This window comes from Manis javanica, chromosome 1, assembly GCF_040802235.1.
Source record: "Manis javanica isolate MJ-LG chromosome 1, MJ_LKY, whole genome shotgun sequence".
Classification (NCBI taxonomy): domain Eukaryota; kingdom Metazoa; phylum Chordata; class Mammalia; order Pholidota; family Manidae; genus Manis; species Manis javanica.
Window position 1 is genome coordinate 188,961,244 of NC_133156.1, and position 12,529 is coordinate 188,973,772.

The window sequence follows — 12,529 nt, forward strand, 5'->3', positions numbered from 1 at the left end:
TGTGGTCTGGATGTTGTCCCGTGTCCTGTGGTCTCTATTTTAGGAAGATTTTTCTTTGTTATATTTTCATAGCTCTATGTGTTTTTGGGAGGAGATTTCCACTGCTCTACTCACGCCGCCATCTTGGCTCCCTCCCTACTTCCTCCTTTTTGAAACATTCTTCTTCACTTCCAGGACACTGTGTACCATACATGTGGATGCTGCTTTTTTCTCTTTCAGGAGAGAATCTGCTGTGGCTCCTTCACATTCCTAAATTTTTTACTTCCTCAAGGCTTAGACCTAGGCTCTTTTCTCTTGCTCTGTATTCTTTCCCTAGGTTATTTCATCTGTATATTGAAGATTTCCAGGTTATCTTTCCAGCCCAAGCTCCAGACCTGTATTCATAGTTATTTCTAATTCTCCCATGGATATCTCAGAGGCACCTCAAATGCCCGTGCTCTGAAGGTCAGACTGATGGGAGCTGCAAGAGCACCAGACTACAGAAGTTTTTGAAGAGTGATTTATTACCCTTCATAAAAATTAATTTCCAGCATTGGCTCCCTCCCCCAAAAATCTCTCAGGAAATAGTTTCTGTACTAAAGTAATCATTTTTAAATCATTGACAGTATAAATATTCAAGTAAATAGAAATTGACTATCAGAAGAACTCTAACAGTAAACTTTTATTGAGCTACCACTGTGTGCTAAACACTGATTCTCATAACAACCCTTTGAGGTAGGTAATACTATATTGTTGAAAGGTAAATGACTATGCTGTTCCTAAGTATAGACTCTTAACCAAGACTTCTCAGGTTCCCATCCCAGATGCCTGCTCTACCACTCTATGAGTTTGGGTAATTTACTCATCTGGGCCTTAGTTTCCTCATCTATAAAACAGATGATATTATCATTTATCTTCTAAGAACATTATTAGGAGTTAAAGAATTAATGTGTAAAGCTCTTTGAAAAATGCCTGGCACTTATGGCAAGCACTGCATAGATGTTACTATTATTATTATTGTCGTAGGTTTACAAGTGAGGAAATGGTCTCATTGAAGTTGGTGCAAGTTCCACAGCTATTAAATGACAATGCCAGGGTCAGTATAGACAGTCTGAGTCCAGAACCCCCTTAACCACTGTTTTACTTCATTTAAACCAGTAAGTAATTTTATCTCATCCTCTTCATCTTAATGGTCTTGTTGTAATCGTAAGAGCATTGTTATTAATTCCAGTGCTCACACCTGATGTTTAAATGTAGATGTAAAATATGCAGGTAAATGCTCAGTTCAGGATGATCTGAGGAGCACAAGGATGTACATATTAATTCCATTTTATTCCTTGTTTTATTCTTCTTTTCTTGTTAGTAGTTAAGTCACCAAAATCCCTGGAAAGTGAAAGTACAAATTATATATTAATCTGAAGTGACTTTAGTTGTTGTGCTTTACCACTCTGTTAAATCATCTTTTGCTAAACATTTCAGAATGACTTGGGGGCTTAATAGCTTGTCATATTCACATAGTGTGTTTAAAATCAATAATTTTTGTGGGTGTGAGTAACTTACAGCTTTTGAAATTCTATAGTGATTTGCCTATTTTTAAAAGTCTGAGATGTTGCAGTTTCCCAAGTTTTCCTCTGAATTTTAATTTGATGAGCTGCTTTTTGAATAGGAACTTTGATTATAGTATTCTGATGTTTCTGTATTAGATTCTATATGTAGTTGATTCTGCTTAATTTTATAAGCTTTAGTTTCTGACTCTCATTTGGGCCTTGAGTGAAAAACACATCTGGTTATTATTTACAGTTTCTGTAAATGATTTGCTTCCCTTCTCCCTTGCCCCTTACTTGTTATTTCTTTTTGTCATTGTTGGTTTTTTATTCTTATTCCTTTGTGGGAAAAAAATTTTTTTTCTTTGTATTAAGGCAATAAAACAGCAGAAGATATAAAGTCTTTTGTAGCCTTTAAACTTCACAGGGATGGGGTCCTGAGGAGGAGAATAGATTTTGAAAAATGAGAGTCATCTATGAGGAAGAGTCTGATTTTACCTCGGTTTTGGGACTGAATGCTATGACATACTGTATTTACTGCTGGGGAAACAAACACACTTAAAATAATTGTTATTATCAGTTAAGACTAGTTCTATTGTGACAGAAAACTCCACTCAAACTGGCTTAAGTGGGGAAAGATTTATTGGTTTTTGTAAACTGGCCCAGAATATGTGTGGCTTCAAGAAAGGGTCCCCTCCAGGATTCAAATAATGTCAGTGCTCAATTTCTGCATGTTTCTTAGCATTGCTGTCTCTGCATTAGTTTTATTCTCCAGCCCTACATAAACGAAAGATAACTTCAATCCCTTTAGCCCCTAAATCCTCACAGCACCATGTGTATCTGGAAAGAGTGACCATCTTTTTCCTAGAAGCCCCGGCAGTAGTCTCACTGCATCTCATTGGCTTAGACTGACCCACTTCCCTTGCAGCCAGAGGAATGTGAAGCTCGGATTGCCTGGGACTGAGCCATAGGCCCAGCCATCGAGTGTGAGGGTGTAGTCAATTCCACAAGATTCATATACACTGTATGTATTTCCCAGAAGGAAATGAAGATACCATTATGCCACAGGAAGGGTGAATGTTTGCTGGGCAGCAGAAAGTAGATGTCCTTAACTCTTCATAGTACCTTTTCTGTTTTAAGAGTTAGCCCTTAACTGTGGAAGACCAGTTTGGTTGGTTGGATAGTTGTTTTCTAATTTAGTGCTCATTTGGAATTTGTGTGATTTTACTTCCAAATTACTATTTTAAAGCAGTATATAAATGGGAAGTGCCAGGAATTTTCACCTGAGATTTAAGAATGCATCAAAATTTTAAATTTGGTGCTCCTTTAACAAATACTATTAATCTTCCTATTAACTGTAGTAATCAAATTTACTGATAGATAGTTCTTGTGATATAGGGCAGTGTCTTTATGATTAACATGTAAACACTTCTTTAATGCTTTAAGACTGGGCTTTTGGACCAAGAAATTCATGAAGAACCATAACATCCAGTGGTCTTTCTTAGACACTCAGGTCTTCCGGAGAGGAGGAAGTGGTAAGGGATTGTCAGAGACATTAACAAGACTTTACTTTAATTGATTCTATGATTTTAGTCTGAAAATGAAAAGTAAATTCTCACTGAAAAGGAAAATCAGATGCCTATTGCAGGGTTACTCCTTTTTTAACAAAAAAAATTTGAAATGAGGTGGAAAATGATATTTATATTTCATTCTCCAGTATAATTATTTAGATAGCTCCTTCTATTTCTTAGGTTACATTTATATATACATGTATATATATACATACACACACATATATATGAATGACTACATCCATCCCTATAAGGTTTTAATATTTTAGTGTTTGGGAAATACTGATTTTTTTCTTTCAAATTTCTGACACCATAGAAATAGGTATGCTTAATCTGCCAAATTAAAATGAAGACTCCATAAGATCTAAATAAAACATACATTTAACAATCTTTTCCTTTATAATTAAGTGCTGCAAATGAGTGAAACTGGAGTTTTTGCCTTTAATAAGAGATATAGCACAAGGTCTACATAACTCTAATGCAAAACTGGTTATAAGCATAGGAGTTTAGGGAATAAGGAAAGACTTTCCATTTGGAAAAGTCATATCAGACGGGTCTTGAAACATCACAGTTTTTAACAGGTAAATAGTGGTAGCATTTCAATTATTGTTTACTGAGCTTTTAGTATATACTCAGATTTCATTTTTGTCAGATAATGTGTGATACATGTGACATGGGGGGCCACAGCCATATCACTTTAAATTTGAGGGAAAGTTGGAAAGAATTTGAAGTATGGTAGATCCATAGATATATGGTGTAAAACATAAAAATCAAAATAATGGTACTTACTGGGACACATATGGGGAGCTATTTCAGCTACAACAATAATTCTTCATAGTATAAGAGTTGAGAATCATTTCTAACAAAAATTACATTGTTTCCTGGGAGGTAATTATTTGAATAAAAACAGTGGTATATACATTGCCTTAGAAGGTGCTAGATTAATCCTCTAACATTAGAGTCATTAAGGAAATAACTATGACTGTGTATGGATCAGCAATATTGGCAAGTGCAGTCTGTATTCTACATCTTCCAGAATCAGCAATATATTTATTTGCTTGATTTTTATATAGGTATTAGTGTGTTTAATAAATGCAGGATGGTTCATTTAAAGTGAACTTTCCAAAATACAGGGTGACTTTAATTGAGTGATCCTGGAAAATTTATAGTCTAATATTTACTGAAGAAAATTTTAATAATCACAGTAAAAGGAATAACATATTTTATCAGTTATTAAGAATTTCAGTCTTTTTTTAAATATTAAGAAAAGCAATTAGAAAAAACCTATTCAAATGTTATCTTAATTGCGATTTATTAAGTTATATGAAAAGTCCAAATTTGTTTAGACAAATAAGATCTGAATTTATAGTTTTCTGGGCCTACTGTTTTTTCATGGAATCCGGGGCATATTAAAGTGTCTACATTTATGTTTCACTACAAAAGATTGGTCTGACAGTAAGTTTTAGTCATTTTCACAATTTATTGCTATCTAAAAATTTCCCGATTTCACATTTTGTTCTGAATGTCCTAGTTTCTTTCTTCCTCCTACACAATATTGAAGGCAAGTGTAAAGCAAGAGTTGCAAAGTAACAGAGAATTGGAGAATCCTGGCTTCTTTTCAAAACAAAATAAACCTTTATTATAAGATTGTTTTTTATTGATACCCAAAAAAGGGCTTTTGGCAAGTGTTCAGTAAATGTGTGAATAACCTAATTGATTTAGCTGGAATGAATAGGAAGCTTTGCAATTTGTCCTTGTATTTGGCTCAGTAAACACACTGTGACAGACTCGATGGTCGAAGGTTAAAAATAAAAACTCACCAAACTTACAGATCTAAATATTAGCAAATCTGTGTCTCTCCGAGTGCCTTTAAAGAGAAAGTACAATATGTTAATTGGAATCTTGTTTATTTCTACCATAAAAAATAGTCATGTAATGTACGTAAGATCCAATGCTTCAATAATCATTAATGTTTGAAAATATTAATAGAGGAGATCCTTAGTAAGAATTGTAACCTGTATGAAATTCAAAGATATGTGTAGACATTTAAACATACTGTTGTATACTCTATAATAAAGCTCCACTAAAGGCAGGAGGCATAATTAGGACAAACAATTAAAAATAACAGTAGAAACAAATTAAGAACTTTTTAAAAACTTGTTATTGTGTCACTATTATATGATTTGCAATAGGAAATCTCAGAAAAATTCTAGGAGAAAAAGTGATTTTCCTGGTTTTAATATGGGAATTATAGATTCATTTAATATAGAAATGTTTCTCAATTAGTCTTTGTATCTGGAACTCCTAGCACAGTACCTGACCCATAATAGTCACTCCATGAATGTTTACTGAACTAACTTCCAATTTTAGAAATTTCAGGATGACAGTGTTATTTTAGGGGGGTTTTAAAACCATATTCTCCCCACCGCAAACTTTGTATCTCTCTTTTGATACAGTTTCTCAGTTTTGAGTGTAAAGAAGACTTGTTGGTATTTTTCATCAACCCAACCTTAGCCTGAGCTGAAATTACTTAAAAGGGAACTCAATTTAACAGCATTCCTTCTTTTCAGGTATCTGGAGTATAAAATATAGATTCTAAATGACATAAATGGAAAGAGTCTGTTTTTATCTGGTTGGAGGAACATTAATAAACTAAGATGAAGAACCAGTTTGAAAAAATATCTATTCCTGTTGAGTGGTCATTCCCAACAGATGTAGTTAGAGGGAAACTAAAATCTGACTTTCAAATGTTAACTGAGGCAACAACCTATACTTTCCAAGTTAGATCCAATATCAGGAACAATAAAATTGCAGTTGTTACAGTCAAGGTGTCATAGGAACTAGAGCTTGAGAAAAAGTTAACATTAAATGAGTATTTATGCACAAGTCTTTGGACAGATGTTTCTGTATCTACTAGACATATACTTAGAATGGCATTCCTGGTTTGTATGGTAACTTTGTGTTCAGTCCTCTAAGGAACTGCCAGACCATTTTCCAGAATGACTGAACTGTTTTTACTTTCCTACCAGTAGTGATTAAGGATTCCAGCTTTTATGCATCCTTGCCAGTACTTGTTGTCTGTCTTTTTTATTATAGCCATTTTAGTGGTTGTAAAGTAGTATCTCATTGTGGCTTTGATTTACATTTCCCTAATGGCAAATGACATTTTTCATGTACTTGTTGGCCATGTGTGTATCTTCTTTGGAGAAATGCATATTCAGATCCTTTACCAAATTTTAATATACCTGTATCTAGGTACAGATATAGATATATCAGGTATGTGATTTGCTAATACGGTTTCCAATGTTTAGTGTGTTATCTATGGCAGTAGTTTGAATTAGCAAAGCCCACAAAGTGAGAGTGTGAACAGCCAGTTCAGGAAGGCATGACCCATGTGATAAGCAAAAAGAAACAAATCTTCATGGTATGCCTATCACCAAACTATTATTGTCTAATTTTCAGCTTTTTTATGGTATAAAATTATAATAATGCACAGCAAAGAATAGAGCTCAAGGTGAATACTTGGCCATCTCATGTGATGACATTCACACAGTACAAAGTCCGAGTTACTTGTTGGCTAATGGCTCTTTTCTTTAGTATTGCCTCTAAAACTAATGAAACAAACTCTGTCATAGAAGTCAAAAGGTCTGTTAGCTAGCTCTCCTATTTAGCCCTATGACTTCATCAAATAAGTTACCCTCTCTGGAAATAGATTTTCCTCATCTATAAAATTAGGGAATTGAAAGGAAAATGGATCAAGTTGAATAAGATACTCTTTAAAGTTCTTTCCAGATTAAAAATGTGATTATGATACAGTAATACTGTGACTTTCTTCTTACTGCCCCTACCAAGGAAGAATTATGCCTTGTTGAAAAATCTTTTCAATGTCCCTCTTTCTCAGGATTAGAATTGGACAGATTTGGCAAGTAAAAAACTGGTCCCATGTAGATATTCAGTAAAGATTTACTGTAGAATAACCAATGCCATCTATGATAATTTGCCATATGGGTTAAGGGAACGTGACACAAGCGTCACCAGTGAGGTGGAACTAAAGGATGAAACAGTTCACACACCTGCTGTGGGTGTGGCAAGAGGTAAAGGGACTGTGAGGAATGAGTCCTTGATTGCATCCTTGGAAGTATTCAGAGATCATTAGAGAAGGAGCAAGCTTTCAGAAGTCAGCTGTGTCTAAAGGTGAAATCGAAACCTAGACTACAACTAATAAGAAAAAATATAGGACCAAAAGAAAAGAAGCAACTAAAAAGACCTAGAGATTGTGAGGTAAGTATACTTTGTTTTGTTTAATATTTTTCTGGAATGGTATTTTAAAGTTTTCAGGGTACTGAAAGTCCCTGAGCTTAACTGAGACAATTGCCAGTTCAGATATTAGAGAAGACAACAAAGAAGTTGAAGATAACTGTGAGCCAAGCCAGATATGGAAGAAGAGTAGAGGTAAGGTCATTGAAATCCAGGTCCATTTGCCAGTTTAGTAACTGATTCCCATCAGCTAAGAAAACTATAAAGTTTTGGGTTTTAACCAGACATCATTTTAAATAAAGCACATATGAAAAGCAATAAGAAAGTTCCTTTTTTTTAAGTAGTCAGAATTCAGACTGGGAAAGAAAAGTTTAGAAATTTAATTCTAACCCTTCTCTCCCTTACAAACTATGGGTCTTTGTCCCGTTATAAAAATAGCTCATCATACTCAGAAAATATGGAGGTTTTGTCTTTAATGTTTCCTTAAGAGTTCTTTAAGAAAAATATATTCCTTCAGGACATTATTTGGTATAAACACAGAGCTTGAAATACATAAGGAATTTTTATATTCTTAATGCTCTGACTTTAATCATTAAGGTAGTTCATGATGATAGCATATGAGCTATTTATATCTTAGTTGCCTTAGGAGCTGTACAAGAATAAACTTCCAAAATTAAGAGAGTCATTATGTTGGTCTAAAGAATGGCAGGTCCTTAGGTTTTGTCATGGAATCTAAGGCATAGAGAGTCAGTCACAACCACATTCTGTTTAGTATGAGTATTTGGACCTGTCATGTCCGGCTTCTTGAGCAATTCATCAGCCTAGAATCACATGACAAGGCAGGATCACCAAATAGCAAAATCTTAGAATATGTCCAGATCATTTTATAGATATGTTTCCTGGACTGGACATGTATCTACAATGGGCAAAAGCAGGATACCTGGGCAGATTTTCTTCACAGTAACCTAAGGGCTTGCTGCCAGCAGAATGGGCAAAAGAAACATGATGCAGATTTAATGATTCCAGGGATGTGACACAGTCCGGTATGGAATGCTGGGAAGCAGCAGAAGTAAGCCTGGAGCCATAAGATAGAGGGAGGCTCAGAAGTATTTTTTTTTTTTTTGAGAGGGCATCTCTCATATTTATTGATCAAATGGTTATTAACAACAATAAAATTCAGTATAGGGGGGTCAACGCTCAATGTACAATCATTAATCCATCTCAAGCCTAATTCTCGTCAGTCTCCAATCTTCTGAAGCATAACGAACAAGTTCTTACATGGTGAACGAATTCTTACATAGTGAATAAATTCTTACATGGTGAACAGTACAAGGGCATTCATCACAGAAACTTTCGGTTTTGATCATGCATTATGACCTATAAACAATCAGGTCAAATATGAATATTCGTTTGATTTTTGTACTTGATTTATATGTTGATCCCACATTTCTCCTATTATTATTATTATTTTTATTTTTAATAAAATGCTGAAGTGGTAGGTAGATGCAAGATAAAGGTAGAAAACATAGTTTAGTGCTGTAAGAAGGCAAATGTAGATGATCAGATGATCAGGTGTGTGCCTATGGACTAAGTATTAATCCAGGCTAGACAAGGGCAGCAAGACATCCACGGATGCAGATTTCTCTCAAAGCAGGGGGGGTGAGGTTCTGAGCCTCACCTCTGTTGATCCCCAAATTCTCACCTGATGGCTCCCCTGCGACCGTGCCTGTCTTAGGTTGTTCCTCCCTTGAGGAATCTTACCCGTCTCTGGCTAACCAGTCATCTTCCGGGGCCATACAGGGAAATGTAAAGTTGGTAAGTGAGAGAGAGAGAAGCCATATTGTTTGCAAAGGTTAGCTTTTTACTTCTTTGCAGATTTATGCCCTGTGGCTTCTATGCCCAGCACTTGTCTCGAGGTATCTTTACCACCTGGAGGAATTATGATACTCGGTAAATTCGATATGAGGCACGAATTCTATTTAAGGGTTGAAATTAGGAAGGAAGAAGAAAAGCTATAGATGTAGCATATGGAAGGAAACATGGGAGGATTGATTATTTCTTTGACATATCTTCTTGTAGAGTACCTTAAGTATGTATAGGTTTTAAACTACTAATTTGCACACACATATTAACATAATAGGAATATGGTGACATAAACAAAGCAAATCTATAATTACCATCCATCTCCAGTGAAGCCAAGAAAACCATTTAGGCACCCTAGGCATTTGTGAAAATTTATCTATGATATGATGGATATTGTCCAACTGTACTTGAACCATCAGACAAATTAAAGCAGCCCATTTCTGGGATGTGTTCACATCCCATATGTTCTTTTAACCATAGATAGTCTATCAGAAGTATTTTTATATAAGAAAATATCAACTCCTACACTCAAGTTGAACAACAGGTTAATGGATGGAGCGTATAGATGGAGGTTTGCATATGCAGTTTATTGTACAGGTATGAACTACCATTTTACTCTTGTGACTTAATTTAGCATGCTTTAAAAAATTTTAATTATAAACACAAAGCAGGTTCACTTTTGGCTGTGTAAAAGAATAGACTGGTTCCATGTCCAATCCTTCACCATTAGAAAACATATTTCTTAAGAAAGGGTATGGGGGAATTTGGAACAGGCAGCAGCTCCTCTGCAAGCTTCATCTTACAAGTAGGGTGATCTAAGAGCCCCTAAAGTCAATTAAGTAGGGTGCCTTCAGTAGCTACTTGATGCAGCTTGTACAATCCTAACACACCTCTAGGTATTGTTACAGTTTCTCTATGTTCATGAGCATCATATAGTCTTAATTTATTTTATTTAAAAGTATAATAAAGCTGAAAAAAAGCAGATCAATTGAAAATGTGACTGAATGTTTACCTATTTTTATGCCTGGGATAATGTGATATTTTATAACAAGACCAGAAAAAAATTTATTTATTTGATAGTGTTTTTTTTTTAAAGGCATTCTCTCTTTACTTTTGGATTTTATTGTGTTTTTAAATGAGAGTTTAACAGATTGAGTATTGTACTAAATCTGTTAAGATAGGCTATTACACTATCATGAAAAGTTAGTTAAGTATCTTAGTTATACTTCTAACATTGATAGAGCATTTATATAGTTAATTCAGTCAGCCTTTTAAGAAACAGAATACTTTCATCTAAAGTGCCTTATTTCATAACTTGAAATTTAGCCTGTGTTAAAAACCGTTTTGTGCTTCCCTCTTACTTCCGTTTCTTCCCTTTTGGGCTACAGACTTCCTGAGGGAGGAGGTGAGGTAGAAGTGAATTATCAGTTCAGCCAATAGAATCTAGAATTATATATTGTTTACCTATTTTGCGTAACATAGGCCCGCCCACACACGTTTTGAGGTGCTTATGTGAAAGAACACCCAGCAGACAGCTATTGAGTGTGTGATTCCAAGAATAAGTGGGAGATGCTTTAATACTATCTGGGTTTTATCCTCTGGTGAGAAGGCTGTTTCTCTAGCTGTGGTGATAGCAGTGGAATAAAGAGGTAGGTGTTTTGTGGCTTAATTGTCACATCAGTGCTTCATGTTAAAGGTAAAGTTGTAAAAGGAATGATTTGAATCATGATTAACCGGATCATTTACGTTTAACTTTTTCACATTCTGCTTTAGAGGAAGTGTGTTATATGTGGATTACACTTCCTTCCATCTTCTGGAAAAGGTTGAATAAATCGCAAGTTCCAAGGTTTTTGTGTTTTGGGGGACGCTTCACACTGTTAATCTCACCTCCCATCTGTTTTAAGGAAAGCATAAGAAAAATAACTATGGGTGTTTATTGCCTGTTGTCTCTTGGTCAACAGAAAACAAAGTTCTTCATTTGTAATATTTTTCCAAACAAGCTACAGTATTTAGTTTTTTTACACACTTTGGGACTTAATGTTGTCCATTGTTTGCTTTTTAATTAATTGTTAAGTTTGAGAATTACATTGCTCTCAGAAGGAAGTAGGTAGCCAGAACGATGGTGCTGTCACTGGTCACTGTACTTGGATTAACTGTTGGCAGTTTATTCAGAATCTAGGTTTTTTTTTTTTTTTTTTTTACTGTAAATCCTATCCTGAGGTCCCCTCAAAGAGAGCCAGCCCTTCTGATATAACAGTATACTATTTAAACATTTTCACAAGATAGGGAAAAATTATGAAGAATTTTTTTAAATAATTGAGTTTTACTTTGTAAGGATTTTAAGTAATGTTTCTACCTGAATGTTTTGTTGTTCTTTCTCAGATATTGTAGGAAGAGAGAGAATAATTTTAGATCTGATGATTGATTAGGTGGGGTGGGGGAGCTCTTTCTGCTAAAAAAATCAATAGTCATAAGTTCCCAACAGTATTCTTTTCTAAAGCATTGAGATTTTTTTCTTTTTTGTGGGGAATTCATGAAAACCTCAGTCTGTTTGCTAGAATACCAACATGCTGCCCAGTAATGTGTGTTCATTTTTTAACAAATACCTAATATATTTGTGAGAGGGAAGTATTCACTGTCTTGTATATGTATAAAATGGAAGTTAACTCAGTGACTGAAAAGCTGCAAATTAGGAGGAAAAATTTATTGTAATAATTTACCTAATTGGGTATTTGTAATGTTATAACAGTAATCAGAGTTTAGAAAGGAAATTTATAACAATACCCTGGCTACATATATGCATTGTTTTCCTAATACAAAAGAGTTAAATAGGAATACCATACTGAGTGGTTTAAAATATTCACTCTGCTAAAAAATAGATGTTCTTAGCCGCCCACACACAATGTCTCTAAATTACTGCTATAAAAATTTATGGGAAAACATGATTTGGTCAAAGAAAGATCAGCTGCTACTTTTGAGAACTTTACATGAACCAAAGAGAAAACTAAAATTCTAATAAGATGAAACATATGTTCCTTAGTGATATTAATCATACTTGTCATCTCTTAATAATGATTTCAGTCTATAGGTAGCTACTGTTAGAAACAATATTGGAGATTCATTTGTAATTGAATTTTCAACTACATTTTTCTTTTCCTACTCCTTTTTAATAGAGCCTATAATCGGATTGGGAAACTATACAAGAGTTAAACTTAACTTCCTTGTAAGATTAGGGAATACATATACTAAATCTTATTTGATTCAAATCTACTGCTTTTTTGCCTATTGAGAATCAAACACAATATTCAACTTTGC

The 12,529-nt window shown here is 34.5% G+C and overlaps 1 protein-coding gene across 3 annotated transcripts in view; it reads left to right on the forward strand.

Annotated features, from left to right (window-relative positions):
* Window positions 1-12,529, forward strand: part of PELI1 (pellino E3 ubiquitin protein ligase 1) — a 57,901-nt gene that overhangs the window by 22,933 nt on the left and 22,439 nt on the right. Inside the window, exon 1 of one of the 3 annotated variants that reach the window (XM_073212564.1) lies at window positions 4,464-7,375. The exons of the other annotated variants lie outside the window; for them this stretch is intronic. The gene's annotated coding sequence lies outside the window, so the exon portion shown is untranslated. Of the gene's footprint in view, window positions 1-4,463; window positions 7,376-12,529 lie in introns of those variants that run through there. 3 annotated transcript variants of the gene reach the window in all.